The sequence below is a fragment of the Tenrec ecaudatus genome, chromosome 8, assembly GCF_050624435.1.
Source record: "Tenrec ecaudatus isolate mTenEca1 chromosome 8, mTenEca1.hap1, whole genome shotgun sequence".
NCBI lineage: Eukaryota > Metazoa > Chordata > Mammalia > Afrosoricida > Tenrecidae > Tenrec > Tenrec ecaudatus.
The window spans coordinates 7,701,900-7,719,840 of NC_134537.1; the positions used below are offsets into that span (position 1 = coordinate 7,701,900).

General features: G+C 47.1%; 1 protein-coding gene and 1 pseudogene across 5 annotated transcripts in view; one reads left to right on the forward strand and one right to left on the reverse strand.

Moving 5' to 3' along the window:
- The window catches only part of ANO10 (anoctamin 10), a 222,140-nt gene that overhangs the window by 85,845 nt on the left and 118,354 nt on the right, over positions 1 to 17,941 (forward strand). The window lies entirely within an intron of this gene.
- Positions 7,075 to 8,310, reverse strand: LOC142454751 (glutamine synthetase pseudogene; annotated as a pseudogene).

The window sequence follows — 17,941 nt, forward strand, 5'->3', positions numbered from 1 at the left end:
CTTGTTACAATGTTTCTGTGCTTTCATATAGCTTGTTACTCTGTTTCAGATTAAAACAAACACCTGTTACTGAGAGTTCCGTTTCTTCCCCCCAAACAACAACCACCCAAACTCACTGCCATCAAGTCAGTTCTGACTCAACACAACCCTATAGGACAGGGGAGAACTGCCTCTCTGCATTTCCAAGATGGTCAGTCTTTGCAGAAGTAGAGCGCTGCCTCCTCCTGTGGAGCAGCTGGTGACTTCCAGCTGCTGTCTGTGGTTAGCAGCCCGACGCCTAACTGCCACACCACCGGGGCTCCTTAATTCTTCCCTAGAGGTTATTGGAGACGTGAAACCCGCTGCCAAGGAGTTCCCAAGCCTACACATGTGTATGGGAGCAGGCACCCTCACCTCTCTCCCACGCAGTAGCTGGTGGTTCGAACTTCTGCTGAGCAGTTCATGCTGCCCTTACAGCCCCACTAGTGCTCCACAGATCTTACTTCATGCTCTCTAGAGAGAGCTCTACCCCCACACAAATCATTGGTGGTGTATCTTTCTTGCTTGACCCCTCCATTAAAATGTGACCTTCAGATGCCTATTTTTCAGCATCTCGGCCCTGCTCATGACCATTTTCTGTAGAAAAGTTTTCTCCCAGTAAAAATACCAGAAAGCTGAAATGTTATGTTTGCTAAATCACAACTCGCGTTACAAAATACCTAACTGATTTTTGCACCTGGATTTTATGTCCAGGCTTGAATATGATTAAAAACTAACAAAAAACAAACAAACAACATTATGGACACTTTCAGTTAGATTTGGTGAAACAGCATGCATGCATTTGAGCAGTTCAAAAATCTCCAGTTATGCTGATGTGTTCTAATGATTCTTTTGTCACTCTTTTTCAGTTCAGGGTCTACTCTCTTCTTAAGGATGTTTGTTTGTTCTGTAGTCCCCAAAGGTGCCCGACTGCAGAGACTGGATTAAACGAGAAGCTGTGTGAGTCGGTGCTTACAAGTGTGAGATGTGACGATCACTCTGATAATTACTTCCTAATTAAGAACATGAGTTCCCAATCCCATTATATTATAAATGTTATTGCAAATGGCCCAACATGTTGAGAATCATGCCGGGAAGCGAAAAGAAAGATTCCTGAATGTTGTTTGCTTTATATATTTGTATGCATATATTTCTCTGTCTTGTTTGCCTATCTCTGTCTGTGTCTTTCTATTGCTCTGTCCAGTGGCCTGTATTTTTCAAGAAGTTATGCCTTTTCTGAGCCTGAAGATCAATGCTCTCCTCTCACAGGTAGAACACAGGGTAGAAGATGGGCCATTCAACATACAGATCGGGTTGTCCCCAAGCAGCCTTCAGTGGGCCCCAGCTGTGACCATGCCTGCATGTGCGTAGGAGGTTGTAGCATTTCCAGTGTCCTCTCTCTTCCAGCTTCTGTTATCCATGTCCACATCCGTCTGTCCAGCAGCTAATTGGGATCATATGCACTAATAATGAAGTCTGCGATGTGATCCTGGATGCACCAGGACCTTAGGTTGAGAGAATGTGGTGGGATAGGACCAGGGAGGACGTAATGTGTTAATGTTCTCCTATGTCAGTCATAGATAAGCAACAGAGAAGACAGCTGTTTCCAGGACATGTGTGGGTGACTGACACCAGGCCATGCACAGAGATGCAGGAGGGGCATGAAAAGTGTGTTTGTCTGGGTTGACTAGAGAAACACATTCATGCACACTCATTTATGTGCAAGAGGGAATTTTATAGCAAGTACAACAGCCCAGTCCAGAGCAAGTCCTTAAGTTCGATATCAGTCCATACATCTGATATTATCCCATGAATTCCTCTTCAGACTCATGCAGTATATGAATTATGTCAAATGTAGGCTGATGGGTGGAAAGTCCTGTGGATCCACTGGCAGTGGACGCATCTCCAGGGCTCTGGCTGCCATCAGTGTGGCTCCGTGTGACTTGTCAGCAGGAATGTGTGGCAGAGAGAGAGAGAGAGAGAGAGAGAGAGAGAGAGAGAGAGAGAGAGAGGAAGTTCCCAGAATTCTCATGGGAAGGCCATGCCCACAAGGAAGCATCAATAGGCTGTGTGACCTGATTGACAGACTAGACTCCACCCCTTCACTCTTAACACTCTCAAGTTGACATGAGATTATGCAACTATCACAAAAGAGATGCAGCTGCTGTTAGGAGACACACAGCATGCTCCGTGAGCTTCTGGGGTGAGCAGCTCAAGGACCATCTCCCACCTCACCTGTGGATGTTACGAGAGACACGCCAACCAGATACTGCCAGAGCTCGTTACACCGGCTTCTCTTTGCCGTGACCTTTGGCATGCAGATTGTGGTCATGCAATCCACTTTCATTGGGGGCTTGAATAATCACTGGGGAAGGTCGCCAAGGTTGGCAGAGGGTGGAGGTCTGACTACCACGGTAAAGGACAGGGCCGTTGTGGGGGTGATGGGATTGCTCTGTGTCTTGCTTAGGGTTTCATGGTTCACTGCAGCTATTAACGCTCAAAGTGCCCTCCACCCCCCCCAAAGATTATTTCACTCTGTAAATTTTTTAAAAAGTTAAATAGGTATACATTTTATTGAAGAAAAAAATGTTTCAGGAAATGTCTCAGGACCTGCTCAAAAGATGATGAAACAAGTTTTGTTCTTGGTTTCAGAACGAAGAATGAAGTAGCCTTAATGCCATTCATCTAAAATGTTCTCAGTTTAGCCAGTGGCCCCTCTCAGAGTCCGCAGAGGATGCTGGCGTCGAGTGCTCAGAGGCCCTGTGGAGAGGAGCAGGCCACGAGAAGGGGTTTCTCTGACATTTCCCCCGGCAGAGGAGTGGCTCCTCACCAGCACTGTCCAGGGCCGAGTGAGGTGCTGAAGCTTTGGGTCCAGACATGCGCGGAGTCCCTGGGCAGACTTCTGAACCAAGCATGCTCCGGTGGGTCTGGTGCAGGATGTGTGTGGCTGACTGGGCCACGCGCATGGGTGGACGTGGCGGGAGAAGAGCGCAGGTGTGTTAGGAGACGCGGTGTGCCTTATCCGTGCTTCCAGGACAAGCAGGATGTGCAGAGGGGATGATGGGAAAGTCCACTGCCCCCAAGTGTGAGGGGTCAAGACAGGTCAGCAGTCTCATCAGAAACCCGACAGTGTGCCTTGGGGAACTTTTAAATGCATCATTTCGAACTACGAGAAACACTTTCAGCACCTTGGACTGCAGAATTCACGCAAACAAGTCTGACTTGTTTCCAGGAAGGTTTAAGATAGGCTCTGAAATGTCCTGTGGTGAGCATCTCCTGAAGGCTTGAACCTGAGGAAGATCTAGCAAGATGAAGGACTACGGAACCTGGTGGTCATTGACCAGTTGTAAATGAATTTAAGTTGATCAACCGAGTAGCAGATATTTGTTGAGGATGTACAGCTTGTGTGCTTTAAAATAAAAGTTCTGTGGGGCCTTTATTAAAAAGTGAGAGAGCCAGGTTCCGCTGATTCACCGTACTCCAGCGCCTGCCTTGGGCATTTCCAAGTAGACACCGAGGCAGAGGGTGGAAGTAGGGAGGTGGCCTCCATCCTTCATCTCTGATCAGGGGTGTGTCAGGAGCATTGCGTGGGTCAGTCTGTTGTGGCTTGTAGAGACGGCTGCTTGTGAACTGAGCTGTGACCTGAGCTGCAGCATCCTACAACCTGCACAAGTGCATGAGTGAGCTACGCTCAACATCAGCTGCAACATCTGTAACCCACACAAATACATGAGTGAGCTATGCTCGACCTCAGCTGCAGCATCCTACAACCCGCACGAATGCATGAGTGAGCTACGCTCGACCTCAGCTGCAGGATCCTACAACCCGCACGAATGCATGAGTGAGCTACGATCCGGGAACTACCGAAAGTCTTTAGTTTGAGAGTGACAGTGACACATTCCACCTTTGAGAGCAAGGCGCGATCCCAAGCGACCCTCCTTGCCTCTTCCTTTTGTTTGATGTGCACAGTAGTTCGTCAGGTTTGTGGGGAAATGGGTCATGTGTGGACTGAGGGTGGTCGTCTCCCTCAGCTTCTAAAGGATCAGTGACACTATCTTTTGACGCAGATCATTTTTGTGAGGTAGCTGACAGCATATGGGAACTCGAAAGGTATGCGCTTGCAGAAATAATTATCTTCTTTATTTAAATTGGTCATATGTATTCTTTGGACAGGAATACATTTACATGATTCAAAACGCAAAAGGTTCAACAACATAGTGATAAATCCTTCCACTCCTGTCTCCCAGGCAACAGAGTCTCTTCTATGGAGGCAGGCAGAGTGATTGGTTTCTTGTATTTGCTTCCAGAGCTAATTGGTATGCAGATAGCAATGATGTGGAAGAGTGATGGTTCATAATCATTAATAGAAATGTTATAGTGACTTTACTTGGGATACATTTATGCTATTGATCATGTAAAATGTTTTATATGTAAAGGAGTATGGGTGTGTAAGGCAATCTCTGATGCTGTTGAACTTTTAGAATTTATGACTTGAATGGCATTTCACGAAATCCGTGTGACCTTTTGAGGATCAGGAAATTCCCGCATCGTGTGTAAATGGCAGGCTGGAGAACAGTGGTTGCCGTACTTGTTCTTCATTAGGGGATCATTTGCAGATTAGTGAAAAAGCGTAATTCATTTTAGCAGAAAACTATCTCTATGCAAGGATGGAATAAGAAACCATTTCGACAATATCGTGCAACAAAAATTGGTTCACCTAGGTGTCTTTTTCTTAGGAATAAGGGTTATTTTGTTTTCCTTTTAAAAAAACAAAACAGGAAAAAAAAAACTCTTCATAAAATGTGAACTAGGGATACTTCTTGACTTCTGCTTCAAATCCTTTACCCTCCAAGCAGATCCTGTGGGAAATGCGCTGTGAGAAGGAAGGCCTGCCTGAAGATAGCGTGTTGGGGTGAGCCTGCCTTCCCTAGCCTGGCGCTGTGCGGCCTCTTTCTCATGTGAAGATAGCGTGTTGGGGTGAACCTGCCTTCCCTAGCCTGGTGCTGTGCGGCCTCTTTCTCATGTGAAGATAGCGTGTTGGGGTGAACCTGCCTTCCCTAGCCTGGTGCTGTGCGGCCTCTTTCTCATGTGAAGATAGCGTGTTGGGGTGAACCTGCCTTCCCTAGCCTGGTGCTGTGCGGCCTCTTTCTCATGTGAAGATAGCGTGTTGGGGTGAGCCTGCCTTCCCTAGCCTGGCGCTGTGCGGCCTCTTTCTCATGTGAAGATAGCGTGTTGGGGTGAACCTGCCTTCCCTAGCCTGGTGCTGTGCGGCCTCTTTCTCATGTGAAGATAGCGTGTTGGGGTGAGCCTGCCTTCCCTAGCCTGGCGCTGTGCGGCCTCTTTTTCTCACGCTCATATTCTAGTGCAGCGGTTCTCAACCTGTGGGTTGCGACCCCTTTGGGGGTCAAGTAACCCTTTCACGGGGTTGCCTGATCATAACAGTAGCAAAATGACAGTGATGAGGTAGGAACAGAAATAATTTGATGGTCGGGGGTCACCCCAACATGGGTCGCAGCCTGAGGAAGGTGGGGAACCGCTGCTCTAGGGCATCTCCTCTTCTTCCCCACGCCCACATTCCCTCCACTTTCTTCCTGGTCCGCGGGACCACATGGTTCTCATTTGAGCTTGTTTGTTTATTCTCCCTTTTGATGGCGCCTTGGGCTACATTCAGGGCTGAGTGAGCAGAGGACAGTGTTGGGCACCCCTGAAGTTTAAGCCTTGGACATGGTGCAGAGACTGCAAACCAGAGCACAGTGTGCCCACCCATCTGCTGCGAACTCCAAACCAGTTGTCCCCGGAATCCTCTCTGGCCCGCGTGAGCCCGTGCGCGCGTACAGGTAGAACTGTGTGCCATGGTGTTTTCCAGACTGAGGTCATCAGGCCTTTCTCCCAAGGTGCCTCCATGGGGACAGGCTTGAACAGCCCCCTTCTGGTTAGCAGCTGTGCACAGGGACTTCCTCCTGGGGACAGGGGCAGACAAGTCCCCAATCAGAGAAAAACACCCTCAGAACAGGCGCCCATGGGGGAAGTCCTCACAGGGCCGAAACAGAAACAAGCCCAGCACTCTGAAATGTTACCCTGTTGCCTGTTGGTTCCAGATGGCCCGGAAGGATTGTTAGCTTTTGCTTTTTCAAGGGACAAAGACATGGGGACAGTGTTCATTCAGCTCATTTGGCTTTTGTGGCTGTAAAATGATGCCCTGGCAGGGGTGTTTTGGAGTGGTGGGATGATTCTGAAACACAGGTGAGATCTCACCTGGCACTCGCAGATGAGCGGAGAGGGTGCTGGGCGGGGCCATTGCTGCGGAGCTTCCTAGAGATGGAGAGCCCTGTCCGTGGTGGGAAGCATCTCTCAGCTTGGGAAGGGGCCTCTGGCCCGCTCCCTAGTCTGCTTCTCATTCCCAGGGGAGCCGCGGAATCGTGTGATGGTCGCATTATTGAATCTGTGTATCACTTTGGGTAGCAATGCCATTTGAACACTTTAAGTCTCCTGATCCATGAGCAAGAGGGGCCCTGGTGGTATTGTGGGTTATGCCTTGGGCTGCCAACCACAAGGTCAGCAGTTTGAAACCAGCAGCTGCTCCAGGGGAGAAAGAGGGGCTCTCTACTCCCAATCACACTTTCAATCTCAGAAACCCACAGGGACAGTTCTACCTTGTCCTCTAGGGGCACTATGAGTCAGAACGGACTGATGGTAGTGAATTTGTTTTTACTTTTTTGAAAAACATGGACATAAGACAAATGTCTATGTATTAAGGTCTCTTCCCTTCCTGGGATTCTCAAAATGCTTTTTTTTAGTTTGCATGATAAGAGTCCTACAAGTCTCTTTGACTGCTTAAAAAATATTCTTTTTTATTTCTTCTGCTTAGACTGGATCATTTTAACTATCCTTTCTTCCAGTTCACTGATTTCTTCTTTCTGTATGCTCAAACCTGATATTGTCCCCTTTTAGTGAAATTTTCATTTTACCTGCTCTATTTTATAGAACTATTTTTTTTAACTTTTTTAAAAAATTGGGCACAAGGAATAAAAAAGACCTTGATATTCTGTCTTCTGAGTTACAGCTAGTAGGAACGAGTGGGAGAGGGGGAAACATGGGTGTGGGGTGAAGAGCTGGGAGGGGCCTGTCGGCTGGAGGTCTAGTCCGCTTAGTTTTTATATTGGAAGGGCTCCTCGCCGGTCTCGTTGAGAAGACACGTGCGGATGAGGGCTTCTGTCACCGTGAAGGGGTCACAGTTGGCAGAGGGGCGGCGGTCTTCAAAGTAACCCTTCTTCTCCTGGCCGGTCATCCGGGGAATGCGGATGCTGGCGCCTCGGTTGGCCACGCCGGCGGAAAAGTCGTTGATGTTGGCGGTTTCGTGGAATCCCGTGAGGTGCCGGGCGTTGTCCAGTCCCCCTTTGGGGTCGTAGGCGCGGATGTGGCCTCTTGCTTAGCCTCTCGATGGACTCCTCAATGTACTTCAGACCATTCTCTTCCCTCATGGCCTTGGTGCTGAAGTTGGTATGACAGCCTGCACCGTTCCAGTTCCCAGGGATGGGCTTAGGATCGAAGGTCGCTATCACTCCAAAGTCTTCACACACATGGTGCAGGATGAAGCGGGCCACCCAGAGATGATCCCCCATGTTGATTCCCTCGCAGGGTCCTATCTGGAACTCCCACTGGGCAGGCATGACCTCGGCATTCGTCCCTCCAATCTTGATGCCAGCATACAAGCAGGCCCGGTAGTGAGCCTCCACAATGTCCCTGCCGTAGGCTTTGTCTGCCCCCACACCGCAATAATACGGACCTTGGGGTCCAGGAAAGCCATTGGAAGGCCAACCAAAGGGGTGCCCATCTGTCCCCATGAGGGTATACTCCTGCTCCATTCCAAACCAGGGGTGTTGGCTGGTCACCATGTCCATAATCCGCTTACAGGTGTGCCATAAATTGGTCTCTGCAGGCTTTCGGTTGTACTTAAAGACTTCACAGAACACCAGCTTGTTGGGGTCCCTGTGGAACGGGTCCCGGAACATGGCAACAGGGATGAGATACATGTCACTGTTGGAGCCTTCAGACTGGAACGTGCTGGAGCCGTCAAAATTCCATTCGGGCAACTCTTCCACACACTTGGGCTCACAGTCCAGGGTTCGGGTTTTACAGCGGAGCCCTTCTCCAGTGCCATCGATCCAGATATACATGGCGTGGACTGTATCGCCCTGAGGCAGAGCCATGTACATCTGCCTGACGCCTTTGTTCAAGTGGGAACTTGTCGAGGTGGCCATGGTGGAAGGTGTTCTGCGCTGCCGGCCGGCAGGAGGGAGGGCAGGTGGCGAGAGCGAGGTGAGGAGCGGCGAGGCGGCCAGGTGGGCGGCTTACGAGCTTGGCTCCACTCCCCTGCTCAGCTCTCAATTTTTTTAACTTCTATTTTCATTTTGCTCATACATCATTTTTGTGGTTCTTTGTTCATGATTTTTATTTAGTGCTTTGAACATATTTAAGGCAATTATTTTAAAGCCGTGTTCTTATAATCGGTGTGTGCTCTCCCTTTGAACAGGTCATCCTTTGCTGTCTTTCTGGATGCTTCATGATTTTTGTTGGGAATCAGATATTTTAATAGTATAATGTCATAACTCTGGAAATCCAGTTTTTCTCCTGTACAAGGTGTCACTGTTCTTGATAACTAAAGCTTTAGCTTGTGTTCATGTCATGTTTCGACAGAGATTTCCCTGAACCCTCGGAATAAAGAGTAAAACAAAACATCTCCCAGTCTTTGTGGACCGGCTTGTATAAGCTTAGTCTTTCCCCACTTCTGCAGGTCATTTGCAACTCTGCCATATCTCTGGAAACCCTAGATCTGCTAAGATTCAAATAACCAAAAATATATGTATCTGTGACAACTTACCATGATACGAGCAAGCCCATCATAAACAAGGGCTCGGATACACACCTCTGCCGTGGCCTTCACCTCCTGCTTGCACGGAGCCTTGAGAGCAGCCAGCGATGAAATCTTAGGGTCTACCTTTCCCATGTTTCTCACTTGTGCCTGCCCCGGCCATGCACACAGCGTGCTTGGTTTCCCGGTTGTGATTGCCTGATTCTCTGATGACAGGGTCTCGGGCCCGCCCTCCCAGGTGGTGGGTAGTCTGTGGTCTGCCTTACAAGCATACTTTGCTGCAGACGTTGGGGGTTGTGGGCCTCACACTAGATTAGAACAGTGCCCGTGGCTCTTTCTGCCCTGAGGGGCTCCTGAGTTCAGTGAAACAGAAGTGGACACTTTGTTTGTCATTCACGTAAATGTCCAGCAGGTAAGAACACACCGACACAGCCATTTACCAGGAAGATTTGTGCTGCTGTCGGCCCGGTGGGAACTCGGTGGAGTCCTGCTTTGGAAAGAAGAGCGCTGTCCTCAGCACTGCCCCGACTTGGAGAGGGGAGTGGGATGGGCAAGAAAAGGTCACACGGCGTTCCTACCACTGTTCTGTCACCCGTTTCTTTTGTCAGCCGTCACGCGATGTTTGACAGTTTGAGCGGTTTTCCAGAGATCTGATAAAGTCGGTTTTCAGAGTCTCTGCTGTTGCTCTGATGTTTGGTTGATAACTGGGGGCTTGGAGCTGCCCATTCCACTATCTTGCTTGATGTTACTTTCTGGTAATGAGATTTTTGTGTCTGGAGGAAAATTGAATTTATTTTGGTTATTTCAGGTATTCATTTATGACTTGAGGAATGTTGTTTTAGCTTCTGTCTTGTTTATAGCATAGTTTATATGATTTGAATTATCATGCTATGTATTCTAATTTGTTGCCAGCGCATGACAGAAATCTATTTTTGTTAGCATAATAGTAAACCTAATATACCATCTCTAAGAAACATGCTGCATATGTCATAGTTTAATTGCATAAGGGACATTTTGGATTAGGAATTTTATAAATATACAGCCATTTAAGAAATGGCTCAGAAATCCATTACACAGACGAATCCATAAATCTCCAATTTAGATCCTGTTTAACTTGACTCCGAACCATTGAAGCATAGCATGGAGTTTGCACGTGTGTATTATACCCACAGTATGTACCATACATGTGTACCTATATAAATATGCATGGAGTATATCTTTTTAAACATATGTTGTTTTCTCTGTACTGTTGAAGTCAATAAATAATGTAGAAATTATTTTAGACTCTACAGGAACTTGAGCCCTCTACTATACTCACCACCATAAGTATCAGTGAAATGAGGATACACCTATGCTATATTATACAGTATTTGTAGGATATTTTAAGAAAATACTTAAATTAGTTTAAAGATCCTTTTAGTGAAGTGTAGTGTACATAGAGACACTGGTTACGCTCATTGAAGTTTCTTGAAGTGAACGCATTTATAGACATACAACATTTGACCAGGATCCCTTCTGCCCCTCCCAGGCCAGGACTTACCACCTGAAAGCAACCACTTTCTTGACTTTAAAAAAAATCATTTTATTGATGGTTCGTACAGAGCTTATCAGAATCCATCCTTCCACTGTGTCAAGCACATTTGTACATATGTTGCCATCATTTTTGAGACATTTTTTTCCTACCTGAGCCTTTGGTATCAGCTTATTTCCCCCAGCCTCCCTCCCTCATGAATCCTTGATAATTTATAATATTTTTGGTGTGTGTCTTACACCAACACAGTTTCCCTTCACCCACTTTTCTGTTGTCTGTCCCCCTGGGAGGGCGTTATATGTAGATCATTGTGATTGGTCCCCTTTCTCCCCCTCTCCCTTCCCCTTCCTCTCCTGGTAGCGCTACTCTCATTATTGGTCCTGAGGGTTTATCTGTCTTAGATTCCCTGTGTTTCCAGCTCTTATCTGTACCTGTGTACATGCTCTGGTCTAGCTAGATTTGTAAGGTAGAATTGGGGTCATGATAGTAGGAGGGGAGGAAGCATTAAAGAACTAGAGGAAAGTTGTATGTTTCAATGGAGTTATGTTGCTCATCTTTTCCTTGTGACCCTACTGTAAGGGGATGTCCAATTGCCTACAGATGGACTTTGGATCTCCACTCCATGATCCTTCTCATTCACATTGTTATGATTTTTTGTTCTGGGTCTTTGATGCCTGATACCTGATCCCACTGACACCTCATGATCACACCAGCTGATGTGCTTCTTCCATGTGGGCTTTGTTGTTTCTCAGCTAGATGGCCACTTGTTTATCTTCAGGCCTTTAGGACTCCAGGTGCTATATCTTCTGATAGCTGGGCTCCATCAGCTTTCTTCACCACATTTGCTTATACACCCACTTTGTCTCCAGCAATCTTGTTGGGAAAGTGAACATCACAGAATGCCAGGTTATTAGAAAAAATTATTCCTGTGTTGAGGGAGGACTTGAATAGAGGCCCAATGTCTGTCTGCTACCTTAATACTTAACGTATAAATATATGTACATAGGTCTATTTCCCTATCATTATAAATTAATATATTTACATATGTCCATGCCTGTATTTAGACCTCTATAAATGTCCTTTGCCTCCTAGTGCTTTCCTCTATTTCCTTTTACTTTCCTCTTGTCCCACTATTATGTTCAGCCTTCATTTGGGTTTCAGTAATCCCTCTTGGCTACATTGCTGTTGATCAAGCCCCACCAGCCATCGATTTAGATAATTTGTTCCCATATCCCTCGGCTGGTTGATTATCCCCCTATCATTCCCCCCTCCCTGCCTTTGTGTCCCCCTGGGAACCATCGGTGCTGTTGTTTTCTCCTCCCGATTGTTTATCCCACCTATCTTATCTACATAGACAATAAGCACAAACACAAGACACAGCAAAACAAAACAAACGAAACCCCAAAACAACAACAACAAAAACCAATGACAAAAAAAGAGAAAGGACTACAAATAGTTCCAGGTCTGTTTGTTGATCTTTAGGAGTGACTTCCGGTTGGGTCTGATGGGGTGCTATGCCCTGGCTCCAAAGTCCATTTTTGGTGTTCCCTGGGGACTTCATTGCTCTGCTTCCCTGGCTGCTCTGTTGCACCCAACTTTCTTGACTTTTATTGCTGTTCAGTTTTGCCTCTTTTTTTCAAACAAAGTGTGTGTTTCCTCCATGTATTCTGTGATGTAGTTCTCCATCTAGTCCTCTGGTCCGTTCCATGTTGGTTTGATTACAGTGGTGCTGAAAGCCTGTTTTGATTTGGGGCAAGGCAGAAATCCTTGTACTTTTTATGTCTCACATTTTTCTGGATGATTTTGAGACCTTCGTTTTTCATGATGACTTTGCGTGACTTAACCATTCAAAACCATTACGGTGTGAATCAGAGTTACTTTGTGCAGTGGGTGGGAGCCCTGGTGCTGGACTGCTAACCACAAGACCCGTCGTTCTCACCCGCCCAGCTCAGATGGGGAAAGATGTGGTTTTTTGCTTTTAAAGCACGAAGTGTCCCTATGGCTGTGTGAACATAAAAACCAACAAAAGCAACCGGAACACACTGGGATCTGCCTTAGTATCCAGACCAGATCAGGGGCCCCAATGTACCCCATAAATGATGAGCATGGAGCAGTTTAGACTGATGTTCAATATAACACTTTGTTCTAGATCAGACTAACAATCTGCTGTATTTGTAAAAACCGTTTTTTGTCCTTTTTAAAAAAGTCTTGTGGAAATTGTGACATGCAGTGTGCATGTAGTATCTCCACCTTCCATCTTCCTGTGGAACTGTCCTCCCGCTATGGTGCTGTGTAGCAGTTTGTCCCCTCTGACTTGCTCACCGATCACTCGGGATTGCCATGCTAGCGCGCGTGCTGGCGATTCAGTCGTGGCTGGCACAGAGTGGCAGCACTCCACAGACGCACTGTTGGTAGCACTATAAAAGCAACCATAAATATTGCATCTCTAAGTCCAGTGGAGAAATTGCCACACTGATGGGTAATTAGACGGATTAATAAAATGCGAAGCTATTTAAAGATTTGGTAGCCAGAGAGTACCGTTAGTGCATCGCTAAGTCTACAACGGGAAAGATGGATTTGCGGCCCATATGCTCATCACCCCCTTGACTGAAGAGATACGTTGGCAGTCTTTTTAGATTCATTATTTTCATCACTGGATTTTCTCCTAAGTGTGCTGCAGATTTTAATGACTTTTTTTTTACTTAATACTTTCTAAGTATATGATGGGCGTATGCTAGAGTATATTGAATGTTGTCATTTGATGATGGGAGTGATAGCTCTGTTGTGAAACAAACTAAATAAATTAACCCAAAGTGACGATATGATATTGGCACATTGCAGCGGCAGCAGAGCCTCGGGAAAGGATGGGGGAGGAAGAATTTTCCGAAGGGCTGAGGTTCGAAATGACCGACCTCTACTAAGTTGTTGGCATTTCGATATGAAAACAAGAAGACTATTTTAAGGCATGATTTATGCAAGATTTAATGCAAGATTAATGCAAATTTGAAAATTGGGCCTTCACTCTGCATAACTATGTCCGTTCCCTTCCAGAGGCCACTACCACTCACAAGTGTATTTTGGGTTTATAGAAAAAGGAAGACGGAAAAAAATACCTTTCTATACATACTAGTTCCATTCTCTTTGCCTTTTCCCCCTTCCCCAAGTGTGCTGAGGGCAGTGAGGGATGGTCGGTGAAGTGGAGGTGACTGTACCTCCTGGGGAATGCTCATCAAGGTGAGATGTGGGCACTTGCCACCATTGTAGGAGGCTGTGAGCAGAAGCAGTATTGTTCCCAGGTCTCTGGATCTCCCTCCAGTGGGGACACAGGTACGGAGGATAGTCAGGGAGGTTGCTGTTGCCGGGGGCGCAGTACATTACGAACTACCATCTCTGTAACACCCACAGAATGACTGGGTAGGGTTATGCCACTGTGAAGTGCTTGTGGCTTAGCTAAGGGTGATGTGGTCGCTGGCTAATAATGTAAATAAGGACCCTGGCACCCTGGCAGCATAAGACCATGTAAATAAGGTATCCAGAACCCCAAGTAGGGATTGGTGAATTTTGCCATCCCACTGGGTTTAAAATGAATCCTTTCTGAGATGTTGCTTGGTTAGAAGAAACTTTGGAAAGTGAATGAAGGCCACCATCAATGCCTCACAGCAAAGCCTGAGTCTGTGAATTCGGTCCCATCAAAGATCCGAGAGTTGCACATTCTTCCTCCAACCCCTCCACCCCCCAATCAGGACCCAAGGATCACAGCCTCCATGGCAGGATCCTGCAAGGGAATCAGCTCACTTGCCTAAGTCAGAATTCTCTTGAGGGCATCTGTGTTGCAGATTTGATGTGTATTCTGAATAGAAGAATAAGTGATGCCCCAGCTGTGCGTATGTAATTTAATTGTAATGTGCTCTGTGGCTGTGATTACAGAAACTGACAGAAAACCTAGTCAGAAAGAGAATAATACAAGGGGTGTGGCAGATGAGGCCCAGCACTGGCTATTTTTAAGAACCTACATTCTACGGTGTTCCGAGGTGTCTTGCTAAGACACAGTGGAACAGAATCCTGAGCCTCCTTGCCACTCCCCTCCCCTTGCAAGCTTACACCTGCTTTCTAAAGTAGTGAACATCCATGCCTTTGTCTTGAGGTGTGTTTAAATTAAATGGAGTTGAAAACAATTGCATACAGATGATAATAAATGCCGGTGCAACTATTGGCCTCAGACTGATCTCAGCCTACAGGGCTTGCTACTGGCCCACAGGGACAGAAGGGTAGCAGTTCAGCATGAGCTTTAGAAACGTGGAGAGTAGTTTGACATTGCTGTGACATTCAAGCACTCACGCAGTGGGTTCGTCTTGTTTCCCCAGGTGGAGAGCCACCTGAGTGATGCTGAGATGAAATTGCCGGTGGTGCAAGTTTCATGCTGGTCCCGGGCTGTAGGACCATGTGTAGGCCCTTGAGAGATGAGGACTTCAAAACTCCGATCCTTTGTCACTGACGGCCGGAGAAGCACTCCCGCGGAGTCGATTCTGTGTCGCAGGGACTCAGTAGGACAGGGTGGAACTGCCCTTTGAGTTTCTGAGACTTTGTGGGAGAAGGAAGCTCCATAGCAATAGCTAATTAAGATATTCCATAGTTTCTGCAATATTCTGGACCACCTTCCTTTTGAGTGGGCACAGACAATGAACTCCTCCAGTTGGGTGGATGTCCAGGTCAACAACGTCTTTCAAATTTCTTTGCATAGACCAGTGAACCTTGCCGGCATCCCACCAGTTTGTTGAAACATCTCAATTGTGAATCCACAGCCAAAGCCTTCTGCACAGCTTAGCTTTCTTCCTTTTGATACCATTGACTTTTCATCAGATGCTCCTTCCTGAAGTGGTTGGATGTTAACCAGTTCTTTTTAGTACAGTGATTCTGCATATTCCTTCCCACCTCCTTTCGATGCTTTCTGTGTCTTTAAGATTTAGCCCACAGAGTCCCTCAAAATCAACATTTGTGCCCTTTCTAGAGAAAGGTGACCTAACAGAATGCAGAATTTCTGCAATAGTATCATTAATATCACATACCAGTGAAATGTTGGTGATCACTTAAAAATACTTGAAGTAGTACATCAACAGAGAACTGCCAAAAATTGAAGCTGGATTCAGAAGAGACCATGGAACTAGGGACATCATTGCTAATGTCAGATGGATCTTAGCTGAAAACGGAGAATGCTAGTAAAATCTTTACCTGTGTTTTACCAACTCTGCAAAGGCATTTGACTGTGTGGATCATAGCAAACTCTGATAACATTCCAAAATGTGGGAATTGCAGAACATTAATTGTGCTCACGCAAGACCTGCATGTAGACCTAGTGGCGGTCACTTGAGCAGAACAAGGAGATGACACCGCATGGCTTCATCAGGAATGGTGTGTTTCAGAGCCGTGTCCTCTCGCCGTACTTCTTCCATCTGGGCCCTGAGCAGACCATCTGAGAAGATGGACTCCGGGAAGAGATGCGTGGCGTCAGGATCGGAGGCAGATCCATGAACAAGCTGCCATATGCAGATGCTGCAACCTTGTTTACCGAAAGGGCAAAGGGCTTGAAGAGCCAAGACTGCAGCCCTCGTGTGGCGTGTACCTCAATGTGAAGAGAACAGAGGCCCTCACACTTAGACGAAGCAGCAATATCATGAACAGGGGAGAAAGATGGAAGTTGTGAGAAATTTCACTTTTCTTGGATCCATGAACCAGCACCTATGGAAACAGCAGTTTGGAGATCACATGACCTATTGCATTGGCAAATGGGCTTTTGTAGTGTTCCAAAGCTTTCAAATGTTTAAAAGTGTTCAAAAACAAAGATGTCACCTTGAGAACTAAGGTGTGCCTGATCCAAGCCCGGCATTTTCAACTGCCTCATGCGCCCACGACAGCGGATCAGTGAACAAAGACTGGCTGGTACATTGGAATGATGGGGCTGGCAGAGACTACGGGACACACCATGCGCTACCAGAAGAACAAGCCGACGGGCTTGGGAGGACAGCCAGAAGGCTCCGAAAAGTGGAGGATGGTGAGACTTCCTCTCGTGTACTTCGGATGTGTTATCAGGAGAGGTCAGTCTCTGGAAAAGGCTGTCTGTCGTGCTTAAGGAGAAAGGGCCTCTGGGAGATGGGTTGATGACAGTGGCTGTCAGAGTGACTCACAAAGAGCAGCGGTTGTAACTGTTGTGCTCTTGTACACAGCTTTGTTCTGCCCCGCGTAGGGCTGCGATGAGCCAGGATCAACTTGAGGGCACCTAACAGTACCAACACAGCAACAAGGGCCGGGGGAAAGATCCGTGGGGAGCTATTGCTTCCCCCCACCCCACTCTCACACTCACCACACAACATTGGAAACAAGAAAAGTACTAAACTTTACTCTGCACACATTTCTTAAGAATGTTGTACGTAATGTCACTATGAGTCCGAGCCAACTTGACACGTAACCAGAACAACAAATGAACATCAGCACAGCCAAGTGCTACCCACCCGTATAGAAGCAAGAAGCCATTTGCTGTGGGTTACAGTGGCAGAATATTTATCAAATTTATGCAACTTTGACATCCACTGAAACCGTTGTGTCCAATGTTGAATCTTCCGAGATGAGATGTAATAGTGGGTAGGATGAAGAGACATATTAGCAGTTAATTCTTGCAGAGGCTGCCCTTAAGCTCGTTGTAGTCACAGCAGGACGGTGGCCCTTATCGCGTAGCTGTCCTGTGTGTTCAGCTGACGCAGATACTTGTGCCTGGAGGACATCTCCCAGGGCCGCCCACAGAGGCTGCTCTCGCAGGTATTCTGGAAGGATGGAGCCCAGCATCTCCTCCCGGGCACCCTCCTGTGCTCCTTCTCTTTCTGCGTTTTAGACCTTAGTCAGTGGGCTTGCCATCGTCTTGGGTACTCACTTTGAAGCCACGAAGTCCATTTTACTTTTCTTACTGTTCTCCTTCGAGACTCTCTTTGGTCTCCTCCATGGGCTAGTGGCCTCTCCCATCACTCTTCCCCTGTCTGAGATGCTGTCCCCACCGTAGACCAGGCTTCCGTGGCCTTCCCTTGATTGGAATACTTCAGTGGGCACGTGGCCGCTCTTCTCCAGCTTCCTCTTCTCCATTAATATCTCCCAAACACAGCGCCAACTCCATCACCAACGAGCTAAAACCAGACCACACCATGGCTGTCTCCTCTGTCTTGTGACATCCAGTCCCTTAGCACCGGTGTAAGGTCCTCCACAGTCGCCTGTTAGCCGTCTTCCCTCATCCCAGCCCTTCAACAGGGGCACGATATCACGGGCACAGCTCTGTTTGCCTTTTCCTCCTCCTTTGTCTTTGCCTGCTCCCCTGGTCTGGCATCTCGTCCCATCTAATGTGTGTTTGTCCGAGGATGCCCTTTCTTCAAAGGCCCACTAGGACAGCACTTTCCCACACGGGTTTTGCCGGCTCCCTCCTCAAGGACGAGCTTCCTCTTCCTCTTCTGCTGCACTCCCGGATGAAGTGACGGTGTCTT